Source organism: Poecilia mexicana, unplaced genomic scaffold (assembly GCF_051168715.1).
Source record: "Poecilia mexicana isolate PSO_F unplaced genomic scaffold, ASM5116871v1 scaffold_9, whole genome shotgun sequence".
Lineage (NCBI taxonomy): Eukaryota > Metazoa > Chordata > Actinopteri > Cyprinodontiformes > Poeciliidae > Poecilia > Poecilia mexicana.
Genome location: NW_028263378.1, coordinates 28,360,359 through 28,371,341, shown reverse-complemented (window position 1 = coordinate 28,371,341; position 10,983 = coordinate 28,360,359). Strand labels below are relative to the sequence as shown.

General features: G+C 40.0%; 1 pseudogene; it reads left to right on the top strand.

Annotated features, from left to right (window-relative positions):
- Positions 1-4,713: 4,713 nt before the first annotated feature.
- LOC148157735 (uncharacterized) lies at positions 4,714-5,553 on the top strand (annotated as a pseudogene).
- Positions 5,554-10,983: the final 5,430 nt, after the last annotated feature.

Genomic DNA, 10,983 nt, shown 5'->3' with positions numbered 1-10,983 from the left:
TCGCCGTCTTTCTACTCTGAAATTATTCAAATGGAACAAATCTTCATTAGAGAACATTCATGAATAAAAGGCAATTGAAGAATAAGATTTGATTATGATGAGGTAAAATGTATATTCATATTTTTTTTGTATATCCCATATCTCTTTTTTTCCTGTTGTCTTCTCATTTATCTGGGTAGTTTGCAACCCAGATTTCTTGACAGGCAAAATTCGGGCACTTTTAAATCCAGAAATGCTACTTTTCTTCGCTCATACGCATAAAACTTTTCAAAGGGCTCTTTTACTTTATTTTCTTTTACTTTATTTTGTTTTACTTTATTTTTCTTCCACAGGAAAAAAAAAAAGCAGATTCTCTACCACTGCTTAGTTTCTCTGTGCCTGTCCCTGCAGCTTAGCATTAGCATGATCACTGAACAGATTGACAGTATCTGTAGTGTTGGTGTAGTGGCAGTGCCCTGAACTTTTACCCAGAAGGCCATGGTTCAATACCTCGCATTAACCTTTCCTGGATTTACCCACTGTGGGTCAATAAGGGATATTTCTATTCTATGACCAACCTGCAGGTTTGTGTATTCAAAACGTTACCGACAGTGTAGTGTCAGCAGGTGTTTACTTGTGTGTCAGGGTCACTGCACTTCCTCTGCATGCCCTCATTTGTCAGATTAGTCAAATCTAGCAGCTTATCCACGACCTGGACACCTATCTTACTCTGACCTTAACCTCCCTGCACCACCTTGACCGATCATACATACGGACTTACTCATGAGAGCCTGCACTAGCGCACTCGGCGCAGCGGAAAACACCCACCCAAACAAAACAACTCGACAAATGAATCATGCGATGGAAACGCCAAGCCCTGAGTAAGGACTGAACGGATTTGATCAGGTAATCAAGAGCAGACAATGATCCTGGCCACCCTGTGACCGTGCACCAGTGTTGTGTTCAAGACCACATAACCCGAGACCAAGACAAGACCAAGACCAGAGTGTATCGAGACCGAGACAAGACCAAGACTTTTAGGGTCCGAGACCAAGTCAAGACCAAGACCGAGGAAAGTCGAGACCGAGTCAAGACCAAGACCAGCGGCCGTGCTACATGACACAATAAAATGTAAAATATGATCGAAATTGCTTCTCAGAATAATCTGAAAGATCCATATCCCCATAAAAACACCTAGATATTAAATACTTAACACATTTTACCAATATTAAATATTCCATTTCTGTGTTACAATGTGTGATGGTCTCGTGCCATCCCTAAAAACATAACACCCTGGGAATTTGCCCATATTGCTCATATAAGAATCCACCACTGTTGCACCATTAAACATAGCAATTGAGGCAATGCCCTGACGGTAAATAACGCTCAACTATGAACACTGACCAAGGAGCAACAAGCAAGAAGTAACCAAACAGAAGGCGCTCATCGGGTCTGTTTTCACTCTCTATCCCAGTACATGAAGCCAGGTAGTCTGACACCATGGCAGACATTACAGCTGCCACTTTGAACAAAAACAAAGAGCAATGTGCATGCTCTTCGTGCTCTTTCGTTCTTGTGTTTTAGTTATTTGTTAATTTAAATATCAACGTACATAATTAAATAATGATGCAGTGTACACAGAGCATTACTAGAACAAAGAACGGGTGTTCTGTCAGGTCAGATCGTCATACGCTTAGCACAAACTCACGGTGTTCTGTCAGATCAGCATACGTTGTCAGATAGTCGTACGCTTAGCTCAGACATGCATACGCTGTCATTACCATATGATTTTATTAATCAGCAACATAGAATCATGACGTAGATCATCATACACTTGGTTATTAACAGTTGTATGGCATCCAGCTGCAGCCAGACCTACTTTAAATACACTTTGAAACCACGACAATGCATGTATATCTATCTAGTTATCATATTATGTCATATTATAAACAATTTAATGACTTATTTTCGTCATAACTTGTTGCATATGCTGAACTGACAACTCCACTGACGGTCGGACTTCTTAAGGCGCATGCGCTGGCATGGTACTCACTGCATGTATGCTAGGAACATAGAATCATGACGTAGATCTGTTATTAACAGTTGTATGGCATCCTGACTTAGCGGTTAAGTGAGTTTTACACGGGCGTGTGTTGTAGCTGACTCCAGCTGCAGCCAGACCTGCTTTAAATACACTTTGCAACCATGACAACACATGTATATCTATATAGTTATCATTGAAAACAATTTAATGACTTATTTTCGTCATAACTTGCTGCATATGGTGAACTGACAACTCCTCTGACGGTCGGACTTCTTAATGCGCATGCGCAGGCATAGTACTCACTGCACGTATGCTATTCTGACAGCGTATGGTAATCTGATAGAACAACGGCTCTCAGTGAGTGACACTCCAGTCCTATCTAATAAATAAAGAGCCGTGGAGAAGAATCGACTGTTTCTGAATGTCACATCACTATATTGCAGACTTTTGGACATAGCGTTGTCCTATATCTGCGACAAGTCAGTCAACATCTCCGCACAATAACTCAGACAGTGACTTTTTTTCATCACAATGCTTATGTGTCTCTGTACAGCTAGCTTTGCTAACATCACGTTAACGGAGCTTACCTTCTTTGAGCTACTTTTCTAAGTGACGAAAATAGTTAGACGTTGTCCCCATCGTCTCTGAAAGCAAAGCGCTGCTGAGTTAGCTCTGGCCATCGGATTTCTTACTATTTATGCAGCGCTATTATATTACTGACGATTAGACAAACATTTTCTGCCGCTGAGAGAAAACCACTGCGCATGTCCTGGAGCGCCGCGTGCGAGTGAAAGGTGGGGAGGGGAGGGGGAAGGGGAGAAACACGTAGTTGCTTGGATTTTAATTGGTGCGTTTTGCATCCACTGAAAACAAAGATGTTAACAAATAAACTGGACAGTATGCTGCACGTTTAGTGATATTTTCACAGTTGCGGTCTCGACTGGTCTTGAAATAAAATGCCGAGTCCTCAGAGCCCGAGACCGAGACAAGACCGAGACCAAATGCGGTCGAGTCCGAGACAAGACCGAGACCATCAGAAAACGGTCTTAAGACCGGACTCGAGACCAAGACCGATCTCGAGTACCACAACACTGCCGTGCACAGAGTCATGGTGGTCAATATTTAAATGCAGCCGTGTGTTTTTTATCTGTGTTGCACATTATTTTCTGTTCTCGCATCAATCATATTTACCGATTGATGCTGAAACCGATTGGGGTGAAATAAATCTTCTTAGATCTGTGGTCTCAAACTGTATTCCTTGGACCAGAGTCCTGTAACTTTTAGGCGAGGGCCCCACCAGGAATTTTGGGCCCCATGACAAAAAAATTAAATTGGGCCCCCTGCTGTTCCAATGTCTTGAGTCTAGTTGACCAATAAAAAGCATCACAATTTTAAAGGATTGTAACTGCCTTGTTTTCTTTGGTCCAATACTGATATTAGCACAAGATTTACTGCTTATGAATTTTACATGCAACAGTATACAAATAGGTTGCTTACATTTTTTAAAATTAATTTTAGCTTACTGAAAGGTCTGTCCCCACAAGCAACAGTCATAAGCAACGTGTAAAATATACATAAACCAATCCAGACTTCTCAAAAAATACTTTGTAGTTGTAGTTTTTTTTTAGCAAAAGTTACATACTGCAGCTTTAATTTCACTTATAAAGGGATGGGTCAGGAATAGATATCTGTGATTTAAATGCAAGCTAAGGTAGGACTTTCTGGACTGGCTTCATTTTTTATTATCAATTTATAAAGATTGTTTGAATTTATGTCAGTAATAAATATATTGTTTCAATCATTCTTCTAAAGACAGTGTTGCTGTCATGACATGCTAACACTTCAATATCCCGATTGCAGACACAATATCCCACAATCACAAGTCTTGGATGAGACCATAAGTTGTTGTAATGAAGTGGTAAATCAATCTCATCTGCCTCTACTGCTGCTCCCTTGTAAATATCTCTCTGGCTGTTTGGTTTGAAAGCTGGGCAGAAAGATGTTGGGTTTGGGGATATGATTCTTACCCATTACAAACTGTGGAAGACATTTTCTCTGCTCTGCATGAACAAAACCTTCTTTTCAAGTCTCATGAGATTTGTGGCTGTAGTACAGGTGGTAGTAGTTAGTTCACTATTTGAGCTTTTGACATAATGATTAACGTCTCCCAGTCCTAAAATTATACCTAAAAAAGTATTGCCATGGATACGCATCATAGCAACTGCCCAAAACTAAAAGAGAAAGAGCAAAAAACTTCCAACTGTATGTCATCCAAAACCAGAGGGGACAACTGTCCTAAGATGCAATGCCTCAACAAAAAATAACCATGAACAAAAATCTACAGAAAGAATAAATCAGAGCCACCCTAACACTATATAACCCATCCCAATTCCAACATGGGGGGTAGGAAGGTGAGGAGGAGGATGATGGGGGAGGTTGGTTGGTCAGTGTGGTAGAGTTCTCAAACACTCACATCATCATTCCAAAGATGAAGGGAAACTCTGTGACATCACAACCAGAGTCCTGCTTGTGATGTCATCAGCTCTGTATGTATGTAACAAACTTCTACATTCTTGTCATTGCTTGCTGCACTACTGACAAGTTCAGACGTTCACAAAGCTCTTTCAAAGTTGAACATTGAGATCGTTTGCAGATCAAAACGGATTTTAACAAACATTGTTTTGTCCAACATGTCGAACCAAAGGCCACATTCCTCCAACGGTGAGATGAGACCCCAGCATGGAGCATGGAGAGCTGGACAGAATCTGCAAGGCTGGACTGAGAACAGAACGCCTCCCGTTGAGTTACAGAGAGAGATCCAGAGACTTGGCTCTCTTTTGGAAAAGGAGAGAGCAAGATGGTTTGAGGAGAACCAAAAGCTAGTCTACGTGCAAAGAGAACTGGAGAATACAAAAGCCGAGTTACAAGGACAGAAAAGACTCAAGGAGATGAAGAGAGAACTACTGACAGGGGAAGAGTTTTCTGATTCAGTCTCTCAGACGAGCTATAATCACTTCCAGGGTTCACAGCGACATAAAACACAAGACGTAAAGGCTGCTGCAGAAGGAATTAGAGCAATTGAAGGAAGCTCATATTGTTGGTGAGGAAGCATTCAGGTCACAAATCCAAGTAGAAAAAGAGAAAAGTGACGCCCTCCAACAAGAGCTGGATCAAATCAAGACTCACTACGAGGAGCTTCAATGGAAACATGAAGCTGCAGGTGAGGGGAACCTGCAGGTCGACATGCAGATGTTTTATGAAGAAAAAAATCAAGCATGAGCAAAAGCTCCTTGAAAACCTGAGAGCTGAGAAGGACGATCTCCAAGAAAAAATGTCCAAGGAGATTGCCTGCCTGCAGGAAACAGAGAACCGTCTGCAGAGTGAGCTGGTGCTGTTTAAGATTTCATACCAAGAATTAAACAGGAGGAATGAAGCAGATGTTTCTGCCCTGTGAGAGAAAGCAGAAGTTTATCAGTATGAGGTGAATTGTGAGAAAGAAGCTAATTTGGAAAGAGCCAAGAATGACCATCATCTTATCAATGCACTTAGAGTTGAAAAGAACAATCTGCATCAGAAAATGGCACTAGCCAGTCCTGTCTGGACTGTTTTATTATTATTTTATAAAGATTGTATGAATTTCTATCAGTAATAAATATGTTGTTTTAGTTGTGTAATTCTAAAAAGGGCAAAGTGGGAGAAAACCCTATCACTCAATGAAATGAAGCTAACTAGCTCATCACTGAACACAATGTTGCTCACCTTTTTCACTGGAACAGGAGAGGTTATACTGGTATCGGGGTTAGAACTGCTGCTGACTGATTCATCTGTTAAGTGTGGTAAAAGGTACAAGTACAAGTTAAATATATGGATATGTTGGTAATTTATTTCCTTTTGTTCTTTAAATGCTAGAGAAATGGAGGCAAACAGTACTCTGTAGCTAAGCTAACTATGCTAAATGGTTGATAATCTCTCATAGCCTACCCACCTCTCTTGGAGAAAAACTGGGCTACAAATTGACACTCTTCTCTTTTCTCTCTCTCTCTTTGAAAACCTCACTTTATAATTTGTCTTGGCAGCATAGTAACTGCAGCAGTCGTCCTTGTCTTGTTCTGACTGTTGCTGAACATTGTCAAGCGCTAAGCAGGAACGAACCATTTCATGCTTTTTGGTCTGGGAATGGTAACATAAAACTTTTACTTTGAAAAACAATTTAAAAAAACACAATATGATTAATTTTGTAACTGATAGGGCCCCAAATTTTTTTCTATTTCTATGAAGAAAAAAACTTGATATTTTATGGGGGGTCCCCTTTTGGTCAGGGGCCTTTGGGATTGTCCTAACCTTCCCCCTTCTACCACGTTCCTGCTATTGTCCCTTGTTCCACATACTTTACTTCAATGACTAAACTGCTTCTCTAGCATGCAGGCAAACTGCAGCAGAGCGACGTCTGAATGTTGCAGGACTCCTGTCCTTCAGGACCATGGTTTTAGGCTGAAGGGCTCAAACAAACTTGGGAATTGAGTAAAATGATAGCACCAAATTGTTTTACCTCATGCTAAAACACACACACACACACACACACACACACACACACACACACACACACACACACACACACACACACACACACACACAACACCAGCACTACTTCTCAGTCTCTGGATCTCAGTCCAAATTGAGGAAATGAGCATCATTTGGTTGCATCACTCCCGGTGAAGCTGTATGGCAGCCAGTTACAGCATGGCTGCGTGCCTGGGCAACAGCGGCACTACATCATCGTCCTCCATCACAGCTGATGGCTCAGTTCAAGGGGATGGACAGCTCAGAGAGAGAGAGTACATGTGTGTTGCAGCTAACAGATGGACATCTCTGCATGAAGGAGAAGAGGGATCTCAGGGGGACGAGAGCGAAGAGGCCACATCACACACCATCAGCGCGTCCAAAAGCGAGTGAGCCCGGTGGCCTGTTGGGAACTCGTAGCGAGGATCTTCACAGAAGCGCTCACTATAGTTTCTGAGAGGAACACCTGGCATATCAAAGCAACAAAGAGAAACGAGCTTCAAAGGAACGGGGGTGCTTGTTTTAGGGGCCTCTGAGGAGATCTGGCATTTCTGAGTTAGAGGAAATCCTGGAATGCACAAACACACCTCTGATGTTAAACCGGTAAGAGTTTAAAATGCAGGGACAAAGTTTTTTTGTTTTTTTTTTGACACAGGTTTGGGTGTGTAAAGTGTAGGGTGGATCTGTGAAACATTTTTCCTTGTTAGATGAATGAAAGCGCAGCTGGTTGTTCTAGTCAGCAGGAAGGAGGAAATTCTACGCCGGTGGGGGTTTAAACCTTTTGCCAAGAAAGCAAAACTCGTCAAGTTGAAAGCACTTGGGAAGACATAAAAAATTATATACCAATGAAAGTTTTAATACATTTTTTGTCTACTCAATAAACTAAACATACAAGATTTTATTGAAAGTAACAAAACTAATTTTTTTCTACAAGTGATCTGTAAATTGTCAAAGGTGCAAAATTTTTCATCTCAACTCAGCAAAAACAATAGGACAAAAAGCGTCGGTGTTTTTTCCAAATGCTGTATTGATCAACAGGCACGGGCAAACCAAATGTGTAAAAGTTGCCAGATGTTTGTGGTTCTGCTTTCTACGAGATTAAGATGAATGCAGAAATCCGGTTTGTAGATGAGAAATAATTGTTTGTTGTTCGAAATACAGTTTTGTTTGATAAAATTTCATCCCCCAAAACACAAGAGTCTCCATTTGCATCGGAGGTCAGATTTGTTCCATCCTAGAACAAGAGGCCCAAATACTTCACAAATGAGACTTAGACTTGATTACTACAGTAACAGGGAACAGGGAGCATTTACGTGAGTATTGTATTTTTTTTTTGTAGTATCTGTACTTCAGTATTTATTTTTGGGGGATTGCATGTCTTTCACTCCTCTAGATTTCTAGGAAGCTTGTCGTTACTCGTTCCTTGTGGCTCAGTGTAGCTTTGTAGTCGGCTGTTGCTGTTTTTCTTTGCTGAAATGCTGCTAAACACACGCTGTGTTCCTAACAAGAAGGGGAATTAGTCATAGTAGCCACTCACAAATGGGATTTGGAGTTACTTGGACTACTTCAGTATTTTCAAAAGTAAGTACATCATCACTTTTTAACTTGAATAAACTTTTGACCGAACAACATTTACTTGTCGTTGAGTGAGATTTGACAATGAGTATTAACATTTGAGTTGAGTACGTTGTCCACCATTGCTACAATCACTGGCTTGAAGCTGTTAACTCTCAGACTTGTCTTCTGATTCAGTTGTGGCTTTGGTTTGCCAGATCTCTTCCTGTCAGAGTTTCTGAGTTCCTGATGGTGAAGAAAACTGTATTCACTGACATCTTGATTTTCTTTGCAATTTCTCAGTAGAAAAGACCAACATTTATTGTAGTGTTATGATGGTCTGTCTCTCTTCCATTGTTAGTTGTCTTTTCTCGTAATTTCTCTAGGAACATGATACTTTCTGCAGTAATTTAGAAAAACTGATCAACCTCCATCAACGTATTTTGTGTTCCACAAAAAAGGCCTTTGTGTATAACCCTGAAATGTACGTCAGTCTTCAGTTAGTGGCTTACCTTATCTCTATCCTCTGGCAGGCCACTCCTGCCTTTGTAACATTTCAAGCAGTTCATTAAACTTGAACGACTTGAATTGCAATTAAAAACTGGAAAAGTTAGTGGGTTCTATGACATTAGCGTGAGTCATAAATTTCTTACTGACTTATCTGCACAGCACCTGGCTCAGCGTTGTGTTCAACGTGCTTCACAAGTAAAACTGGAACTGGACTAAACTGGAAAAAATTTGCAAACTGTACAAATAATACCTTGTTTGATCACCTTCTGGTTCGGTTTCAGTGTTTGGTTTTCTTGAGTTCACACCCAACATCAGAACCTGAAATGAAAGGCAGATTTCCTAGTAGGATTTCGCTCGAATGTGCTTGTTTGCGTCGTCTAGCTAAAACTTTAGCTAGCAGAGCAGCAGCAAAATGGCTTCTAACGGAGCATTAGGGCCACACAAGGAAAAACAACGAATAAAATTACGAGAATAATAAAGTTGCAGTATTGTCAGTTTATTCTCGAAATATTCTGATTTTATTCTCGTATGATTTCGACTTTATTCTCATTAAATTATGACTTTTTTTCCTCCTCCCATGTATTCTCTGGATACATGGGTTTATTCTCGTGATATTAAGACTTCATTCTCATAATTTTACCATTTTTATCCTCTTAATTTTTTTGTAGAGTCTACACATATAGAACCATCATGAATCCTCTAAGATGTGATGAAAATGACACCAGAAGTTAATTCAAAAACAAAATAACTCAGCCAAGCACCTTCAACAATCTACAGACTGAATGCAGTTTTTCCCGTCTTTTTACCATCCCAGACTGTAGATTTATATTTTAAATAAACGTTAATTTTTATACCATGATTTACACGGCAGGTAGGCGACAGCCTCCTCCTATATGAGATCAGGAAGCTTCGCCTTATTGGTGAAATAACGCCCTCTAGTGGATTTAATTGACATTGCTAACGCAATACACAGTATTTGAGGGTTGAAATTTTTCCCGTTTTATCCCACTGCAATGACAAAACTCTTTGTTGAGATTTTGTGTGATATAAAAAAAGGGCATTAATGTCACGTGACATAAGGTTTTACAGATAAACAGAAATGTGTGCTGTGCATTTGTGTTCAGTTCTCCCTCATTCTGCTAACCCTAAATAAAATCCATATGTACTAATTCAGAAAGAACTTAAATAGAGTCGATCTGTCTGATATAATCTCGGTATAAATGCAACTGTTCTGTGAAAGTCCCAGACGTTTGTTAGAGAACACCAAACACAGCTGAGGGAGGAAACTGTGCAGACATTTAAAGCAGAGTCGGGACATAAAACAAGATCTGAAAAGTGGAAAGACTACCGCACAGGCTCCATTTCATGTGCAAAAGCCGCAGAAACACACCTGAAGAGACGTGGAGCTGTGACTGCAGTGACTCAGAGGGGCTAGATATACATGCATGCCACACTTTTTAGATTTCTGTTCATAAAAATGTTGAAAACCATGCATTGTTATCCTTTCACTTCACACCAGGACACTGCTTTGTGTAGGTCTGCCACATAAAACCAGAGTTAGGTAGTAACTAGATACATTTACTCAGTTATATTTGCTCGTTCTGTTGTTTGTGTGCATTGTTCCTGTCAAATAAGCTAATAAATGTAATTGAGTATAATGTTATGAAGTATCTCTACTCTTACTATAGATATTTTTTGGGGAAAAAAGTTTCTTCTGCGTCAATTTATTGCTTTGTAATTATGTTATGTGTATTAATTTTATTATTATTTTAGTGTTTAAAATGTGTCTGATGATGTCTTAAAAAATAAAATAGCTAAAACTACAAGCACACTACAATTCTTTGATAACGTTCATAAGTTCTCCTTCTGTTCACTGTTTGGCCCAGTTGAAAATCCAAGTGAAAGGGAGAAATCCCAGACTGCTGCAAGCGAGATTTTATTCGAGCGGAATCAGAAGAATATGACCGGGTTGTCAATCTCTTTTCCAGCCTTTTACTCAATCCTTTTCTACTTTTACTGAGCAATTTCTTGAACGACTACTTTTCACTTCTACTTGAGTAAAAATGTATATCGAAGTCGCGCTATTCTTACTTTAGTATTTTTTTTTTTTTTGAGTTCTCCATCTCTGCATAAAACCCCCATCATACACTGATCACTGGACGTGACGAAATGCAACATTTTTCAGAGCTGTGAATACTTTTGCTTGCAGCCCTATTCTAAGCCACCATATTTTTTTTCCGAATAGCTTCGTCATGTCCTGATGTTTTAAATCCAGATGCCTTCATGACTGGACTGTCCGGGCTGTTGGCCAGACAGTCGTTTATTATTCTTCTTTC